This window comes from Equus quagga, chromosome 18 (assembly GCF_021613505.1).
Source record: "Equus quagga isolate Etosha38 chromosome 18, UCLA_HA_Equagga_1.0, whole genome shotgun sequence".
NCBI lineage: Eukaryota > Metazoa > Chordata > Mammalia > Perissodactyla > Equidae > Equus > Equus quagga.
The window spans coordinates 27534850-27544072 of NC_060284.1; the positions used below are offsets into that span (position 1 = coordinate 27534850).

Genomic DNA, 9223 nt, shown 5'->3' on the forward strand with positions numbered 1-9223 from the left:
TTTAAGAATAGCATCTATTGTAAAAACAAATATTTCCACATGCGATTGTTCAGCAGCTATCTGAATTTTCCTTCCCGTAATAAATATCCAAGATTCTTTTCATAGTAATTCCTGGAGTGATAAATACAATAATAACCCTTTCATAAAATCTCTTCTATGGCAACTTCTTTAAATCTAATAGAAATGGGAAAGAAACAAAATATTTTAGGGAATGACTAACTTTTTTAACTGTCAGAATTCAGTTGTATTCTTTCTGTGGTAGACAGAATTCTAAAGATATTTCCCAAGATTCCCACCCCCTGGTTATTTAATCAAACACTAATCTAGTACTGCTGTGAAGGGACTTTGCATTTGGAACTAAGGTTACTAATCAGCTGACTTTAAAATAGAGACATCCTGAACTATCTGGGCAGACCCAATGCAATCATATGAGCCCTTAAAAGCAGAAGAGAAAGGCAGAAGAGTCCGAGAGAGAAGGCACAGGAAGGTAGAGAAAACAAGAGGCAGAAGAGATTTGAAGCACATGAAGGACCTCACCCACTGCTGCTGGCTCTGAAGAGGGGAAAGGGAGCCACAAACTAAGGAATGCAGGCAGCCTCAGAAGCTGAGAACAACTCCTAGCCAACAGCCGGCAAGGAAATTGAGACCTCAGTCCCACAACTGCATGGATTTGAATTCTGACAACAACCTGAGAGAGCCTGGAAGCCGATTCCTTCCCAGAGCTCCAGAAAGAAACTTAACCCTAGTGACACCTTAATTTTCAACCTTGTGAAACCTGGAGCAGAGAACCAGCTGGGCCACACTGTGCCCAGACTTTCAACCTATAAAACTGTGAGATAAGGGTACACATAAATGGGTGTTGTTTTAAGCTGCCAAATTGTGGTAATTTGTTTTAGGACCACTAGAAAACTAACACTTTTTAAAAATGTGCTTCAAATGTGTTCTATCGAATCTCATTTTCTCGACCCTTAAGGTAACTTTGGACAGAGTTCATACATTTGCAGTCATACTCAATTATTATTATGAAATCCAGTCTAATTTATTTTCCCCAAAACTTTTACTTTGAAAGTGTTTAAATCTACAGAAAACTTAAAAAAACAGTACAAAGAATACCCTGGTACCTTATACCTATATTCATCATTTGTTAACATTGTCCTACATTTGCTTGCTTTCTTACTCTCTTTAAATGTACATAAATCTCTCTCCCTCTCCCTCTTTCTCCTTCTCTGTATCAGTGCTTCTTAACTGGGAACAATTTTGCCTCCCAGAGGCAAATTTGTACTCCCAGAGGACATCTGGCAGTGTCTGGAGATATTTTTGATAGTCACTACTGGAGGGTGCCACTGGCATTTAGTGGGTAGAGGCCAGGGATGCTGCTAAACTTCCTACAGTGCAGGGCCCCATACAAGAAGGAATTCTCTGCCCAAAACATCAATAGTGCTGAGGTTAAGAAACCTTGCTCTCTCTTTATATATGTATATAAAAACATATTTTCCTGAACTATTTTTAAAAAATTATAGACATTATACTTTTTACCCTAAATATTTCAGTTTATATCTTCTAAAAAGGACATTTACCTATATAACACAATTTAACATTGATACAATAATGCTATCCAATAGAAAATTCATTTTCAAATTTCGCCATTATTCCAAAAAAATTCTATCACAATTTTTTTAAATTCAGAATTCAATCAAGGGAACATAGGTTGGCATGATAATCAATATTTTAAATTTAAAATAAATAAGAAGTTCTAATTTTCAAGCAATGCAGGGTGGGGAGTAAAATTTGTGGTCCTAGCTCTAAGATCTATTAGTCTGTGACTCTGACACTGTATGTCTGAAACAGATGTAGTAATCCATTCAGAAAGGCATTAGTGCATTATAAATCTCTCTTGCAAGAATATCCTCAAACATCATTACTCTGTTCTTAGATAAGAAGGGGGAACTCTGTTTATAACAACTCATAGCCCTGTTGAATAAACACCAATCTGTTTATTCAATCAACCCAGGATAACATCTCTTGACAATAAGTCAAGAAGGAACTTTCTCCAAAGAATGGCCAACAAGCACATGAAAAGATGTGCAATATCACTAATCATCATGGAAACGCAAATCAAATCCACAATGAGATAGCACCTCACACCTGTTAGGATGGTCACTACCAAAAAACCCAGAAAATAACAAATGCTGGTGAGGATGTGGAGATAGTGGAACCTTTGTGCATTGTTGGTGGGAACGTAAAATGGTACAGCTGCTATGGAACAGCATGGAGGTTACCCAAAAAATTAAAAATGGAATTACCCTATGATCCAGCAATCCCATTTCTGGATATATATATATATATATACATAAAAGAACTAAAAGCAGGTTCTCAGAGAGATATTAGCACTCTCACGTTCACTGCAGCATTATTCACAATAGCAAAGAAATGGAAGCAACCTAAATGTCCACTGAATGATGAAGAAAATGTGATATACATATGCACTGGAATGTTACTAGGCCTTGAAAAAAATCCTGTCATTTGTAACAACATGGATGAAACTGGAGGGCATTATGCTAAGTGAAATAAGACCAACAGAGAAAGATAAAGACTGCATGGTAACACTTATAAGTGGAATCTTAACAAAAAGTCAAACTTATAGAAACAGAGAGTAGAAAAACAGTTGCCAGGGCTGGAGGGTGGGGGGAATAGGGAGAGAGAATTCTGATATATGCTAGCTACAACATGGATGAACCTTGAAGACATCATGTTAAGTTAAATAAGCCAGTCATAAAAACAAATACTGAATGAGTCTATATGAGGTATCCTAAAGAAGTCAAACTCAGAAACAGAGATGTATAAAATGTATATATACAGAAATGTATATACGTGTATATATATATATATATATATATGAAATGTATATAAACAGAACGTGATTACTAGGGGCTGGTGCGGGAGGGCAAAATGGGGAGCTGTTCAATAGCAGAGAATTTCAGTTTTGCAAGATGAAAAAGGTTTAGAGAGATCTGTTGCCAACAGTGTGCACAGAGTTAACACTACTATTCTGTACACTTAAAGATGGTTAACACGGTGAATTTTATGTTACGTGTTTTTGGCCACAATAAAAAAACAAAACCAAAGGAAAAAAAACATAACCACAATACCATGATCAAACCGAAAAAGATAATTATTTAATTTCATGAAATACTCAGTCAACAACAACAACAAAAAAGTACTTATTTCCAAAGAAAAATTTACCCACTAATATTTTGAGTTTTTAAAACATGTTCACATTACAATATCCTGGTTTTTCTAAACCCATATACTTTGTAGATTAACAGGTTTTAAAGGAAGACTATTTGTAAAATATTTGAATGTCTAGAAACAGATGTTAAAAATGTTAAGAGATTTATCTTTTCAATCTGACAATGTAAAAAGATGATATTTAACAGAATGGTATAGTATTGTTTTTAAAAGCAACTTTAAGAAATGAAAACATTAAAATGTACCTAACTGTTAAAAAAAGGAAACTTCTACAGAGAATACAAAACAACATTATAATCCATCAAGATGAAAAACTGGGGCTCTGGGAAGATGACAATGAAGAAACATTTTTACCGCACGCTTCAGCCTGAAAGTGTGGTGAGGATGAAATGTGCCCGAGAACTCACCGTTTCTTTGTTTCTAACTGGGGTAGAAAAGCAACTAATGGTAACATCAAACGGCTGCATTATAATTCTATGCTTGAATGTAAGACATTATGGGATGCATATACTCTCTGTTTACGCACCAGTCTGGAGATAAGCATGTGCTCTCTCTATATGCATCTCTCTGTATAGGCATAGTTCTGGAGATTTAGTTTCAGGCAAAAGCAAAGCTTAGCTCTGAAGAGCAGGTCTAATAAAGCTGATGAGACTCAGCCACACACTCCCTCTATAGCCTTTGGGGAATAGGGAACTACCACCTACTCTAATTATCCTTAGATTTATCTGGATAATCCTGGAGGCTGAAAATGGGCAAAAAGCCATATTACTCTTACTACAGTATTTGTCAACATTGTCACTATTACCAGTTAATCTGTATCAGTAACCCTATCTGGCACTAAATCCCACAAAATATCCACATTGAGTCATAAAGAACTAAACCATCTACAGCAGCCATGTTTGAAAAAATAGTACAAATACAAGCCCAAGAGCCAGGTATCAGAAATGTTACACAAGTGCTAACACTCTAATTAGAACATGCCACCTATCCATTCATTCATGACAGTCCTAGTGAACACATACTGAAACTGCTGGAGTAGTCATTTTTAAGAGGACGCCTCAAGAGATTTAAAACTGATGCAATCTAAAGGGCTTGAAAACCTTCAGAAGCACTCAAGTATCTCAGACTTCAGAACTGTGCTAGCTTTTTTATGCAAAAAGGCAAGCAGGTAGAAAGACTGGAATGGAAAATGTGTATAACCTAACTCTAGAGAATTACCCTAAATTGTCTTAACTTTCATTCTTCAGGACTTAACGACAGTGAGAAGGAAGAAGCTATTTTAAACTAAAACCAAAGAATTACAGGGCTGCTGTGTTATCAGTCCCACTCAGACTATGAGTAAATCCTAAACTAAGTAGATTCTAATTTGTAGAAAATACACTGCTAAAAACAGACGAATACAGGTGTCATTCTGAGTTACCACACCCAGCAAGCTACAAGTAGTATCACCATAATGGTGTGTGGAAGGAAAACACTGCCTAAAAGTGGTCTAAACTGGTTAACACACCCACAGTTTCTGATCTCAGAGGCAGGATTCTACTCTGTTCAATGTGCCACAACATTTAGCCAATCCAGGAAGTACTCTTCTCAACAAAATAGCTGGAGAGGATGGAGCTGTAAGTTAGCATGCTCCGGGGAGGATGCCTTGCCATGAGAAACTTGTTGCTCAGGTAAATGCTTGTTGGCTCTCTATTTCAGGCAGGTCACAAGCCCCCCTGGCTGACAGAGAGGCTGCACAGGCAAACAGCGTGCCTGCACCTCATCTCTGGAAAAAGTATTCTCCGTTCCAAAAAGCTGGCATTGATAGAATCTGCAACAAGGGGCAGAGAGAAGGACCGCATCAATGGGATAAACTCAGTTCCTTTATTTTTTTGTAGTTTTATTGAGATATAATTCATATACCATACAATTTATTCATTTAAAGTATACAATTCAGTGGTTCTTAGTATATTCACAGCTGTGCAATCATCACCAGCATCAATTTTGAACATTTCTATTACCCAAAAAGAAACCTCATACCCATTTCCTCCCAATTCTCCCAGCCCTAGGCAACAACTAATCTATTTTCTATCTTTATAGATTTGCCTATTCTGGACACTTCATATCAATGGAACCATACAATATGTGGTCTTTTGTGACTGGCTTCTTTCATATATTTAATGTTTTCATGGTACATCCATGTTAAAGTATGTATCAGTTCTTCATTCCTCTTTACTGCTGAATAATATTCTATTATATGGATATACCACATCAGTTCTTTTCTTCACAAGCAATAGAATCTCTTATGCTATATAAACAAAACTATAAACAGTGATTAGGCCCCCACAATAGCCCATAAATGCCTATTTAATCCATGTTATAGCTGAAAATATATCAATTGCATAATACTACAGTTCTCTAAAGCATCATCAATTATGTCAGTGATATCTGGATTAATGAAAACACTAGGAATGGAGCTCCTTTCTAATTGTCGACTGCTTAAAATTTTTTCCCTGTATGTCACAGGAAGAAGAGGAACTTGCACGCCCTACGGCCTGAACACCTTAAGGTATAACTGCTTTTTGACCCCACCCAGTTGAAGACAAACAGCAAAACTGCAAGTCTACAAAGCTGGTCTCTGCAACTTCCCTCTCTTCTCACTGGGCCTTCTATCTCTCCCCACCATCTCTGCAATCCAGTTCCTTCTGTACTCTTCACCCGTTCCCCCACCCCCAAACAAACCAGATCTTTTACACCTGTTCACTAATTAAGCCTCATTCTAAATTAATAATACATTTACACGAAAATGTTACTTAAACTAGACATTTATTTTCTAAAACATTCACCCAAAACGTGAAATGAAAATTAGTTTCCCGTGAATGAAGAATTCTCAGCATGGACAAACTGACAAGGGGAGAGATTTTTGTTTTGTTTTTGCCAAGAGACCCTCTCAAATCACAGTAGGCCCGCTCCGTGGCAAATCGGATTTAGTCAGCCCTCTCAGGGTAATGCATATCTAGGAGGAGGGTGGGGAAAAACTAAGGAACTGTTATTAATTTTGTTAGGCGTGATGGTATTGTGATTATGTCTAAAAATATCCCTATCTCTTAGAAATGCATACTGAGATACTTGGATAAAATGATGCAATATCTGAGATACTGCTACAAAATACTTTAGTTGGAAGGAGGACATGGGGGAGGGAAAAATGAAACAAAATACTGACAATTATTGAGGGCAGGTGATAGGTACATGAGAGCTCATTATCCTCTCCGTTTTAGCCAGCATAAAAACTTCCATAGTAACACAGCTTTAAAAGAGAGAGAGAGATACTGTTGTCTTCCTCTCAGGCAGTCTTTTGCTCTTTCCCTTTTCCTTCATAGCACTTGCTGTTTGATGACTGTTTGTCTCCCTGACTAGACTTTAAGCTCCATGAGGACCACAAAGGTGTTTGCTCAGCTCCCCTAGAATCCCCACCACCTCACATAGCTTCTGGCACGTGACAGGCATCCAACAAATATTTACTAAGTCAATGACTGAGTTAACAAAATAAGTCATATCATGCACCTAAGTCAATAAATATTCGATAAATAAAAGGGGTGGTAGAAAGTCAGGAAACTTAAGTTGAAGGAATTCAACATATTTATCTATATGTATTTACCATTTAAGTTCACGTGCTTTTCTCCTGAAAATGTAGTAAAAGTGTCGCAAAACAGATTTAACTTCATCCAGTTTATCCTCACTACATTCATGTGATTACTCAGCAAAGAACTACAATCTCCACTTTATGATATGGAAACGATGGAACCAAAAAGTTACATAACTTTTTCATAATAAATCAGATGCACAAATGAACAAAATTCAGCTCTGCTCTCAAGCTCACGCTGTTCCTAAAGGAACATCATTTTATTCTCCAGAAAAATAAAACAATAAACATTAAAAAGGAAAAGCAATACTGTATATATTAATTCAATCCTCAGTGGCTGAGAAACTGAGTAGCTGTATAACAGTGTCAGTTGAAAATATTTTCTTTTGACTTTGCCCAAAACAGTTTCAAGATTGAAGCACCTAGTGGTGGAGGAAATGTACAATGCAGAAGGTGAGGCATTTAGGCAATAGGGAATAGAAGAAGGTATGACATTTGAGTAATTTGAAGGCCTTTTTTTTTAAACAGGTTAAATTGAAACAGTATGGTGAAGAACAACTAACAAGAAAATTCATAAAGAGAATAAATACTAATAATAAGACAATGTTTAAAACACCAGTCCTGTTTTAAATTTATTTACCTCAATTTAACACTAAAATCAATAAAGTTTCTATTTAATCATTATTTTTTATAGGAATAGCCTACTAAAATATCACCATGCCCCAAAATCCTTCTGAAATGCTAAAATTTGAGTTTACCTTAATTTGGTGATAATGATGTGCACATTCAAAAAGGCAGAAATATCAAATGTTTGCCGTTAGTGGACGCATAACTATCTGCAAAACTAATCTTAACTCAGTCTAAAAGTTCTTGCGCTACGGTGCCAAAAAACGTCACAGCCACATCCAAGGAGAATATTTAGAGTCAAACAAATTAAAGTCTAAAATAAAGCCTGCAACAAAATCTAAAAAATTAAAAATAAATAGCTAGACAGTGTTAGTAAACACAACAACAACAACAAAAAACAACAAACATTTAGGGGCCAGCTGGGGCGTAGTGGCTAAGTTCACACATGCTGGCAGCCCTGGGTTCACTGTTTGGATCCTGGACGCTGACCTACACACAGCTCCTCAAATCAGGCTGTGGCGGTGTTGTATATACAAAATAGAGGAAGACTGACACACGTATTAGCTCAGGGACAATCTTCCTCAAGCAAAAAGAGGAAGATGGGCAACGAAGTTAGCTCAGGGACATCTGCCTCACACACACACCACACAAATTTAAAATATCTCAATAAACTTATTTTGGTAATAGAGCCTGGAAATGTACCTTTTTGCTCAGTAAAGGGTTACAAGAAATACCTGGCCTGGGCTGAATTCTAGACTGAGTTGCTCTACTATTACTCAAGGCACAATTACTAGGGGTGGAGCTGCTGCAAAGACTCAGGGCGTTTAGTTTTACTCCCACACCCTTCGTATCATGAGTTGTCAAACCATGCTTCTAATTTGCAGTACATCACCCTGCAACGTAATGATTTACACAGGCAATTTCCAAACAAAAATATAACATTTACTTGCCCCATGATAGTTTCTTCTCAACTTTTAAATAATTTATAAAAGCACCAGCTGAGCATGAATTCCCATCCCCAAACATTCTATCGATACCTTTAAGCCTTTTAAAGTAAGGGGTAAAGGAATACTGTCCTCTGAATGCAGACTACACTGCTCTGACCCACGCGAGGCAGTGATTTGTAGTTGTTTTTCCATCGAGGTGATGGATTTGTGCTCAGCTACTCACGATGTCTACTAGGTCCCCCTGGTGACCAACAGAACATGAACGCGGTAGCAGGGTTCGAAGACACAGACTGGCAGGGACACAGAGGGTGGAACGGGAAATCGTGAAAAATTAACACGCGAACGGTACACACGACATGATTGAGAATTACGTTTGCATTGCCGGGGTGTGTGCGATCGGCATCAGACACTGTCCCCTTTCCTTTTAAAAAGCAAACACCCGTCCTCCTCGCTGGGGCTTCCGAGCCTCACCTCCCATTTAAATCCGATCAAGGGGCTCAGGACGAGGCACACGCCGCTTCTCGGGGGTTGGTTTGGGGATACACTGATGTGACAAATGGCCATAATTTTCTAAAATATGGAGGAATGACACACCACCTTTCCTACCACCGATTGAAGACCCAGGACAGAGTCGAGAATAGCCGACCTGCGGGGCCGACCGCGGAGCGGGGGGAGGAGAGCACTGGACCAGGGAGAAGACGGGGCACGTCCCGAGCCCAGGCTGCCGAGCCCCGTCTGCTAGGGGAGGAGAGTGGCGCCCAGGTCACGTCTCCGGGCT

At 38.2% G+C, this 9223-nt stretch overlaps 1 protein-coding gene across 3 annotated transcripts in view; it reads right to left on the reverse strand.

Moving 5' to 3' along the window:
• DIPK1A (divergent protein kinase domain 1A) overlaps window positions 1-9223 on the reverse strand; it is a 102624-nt gene that overhangs the window by 92359 nt on the left and 1042 nt on the right. The gene's annotated exons all lie outside the window — the stretch shown is intronic.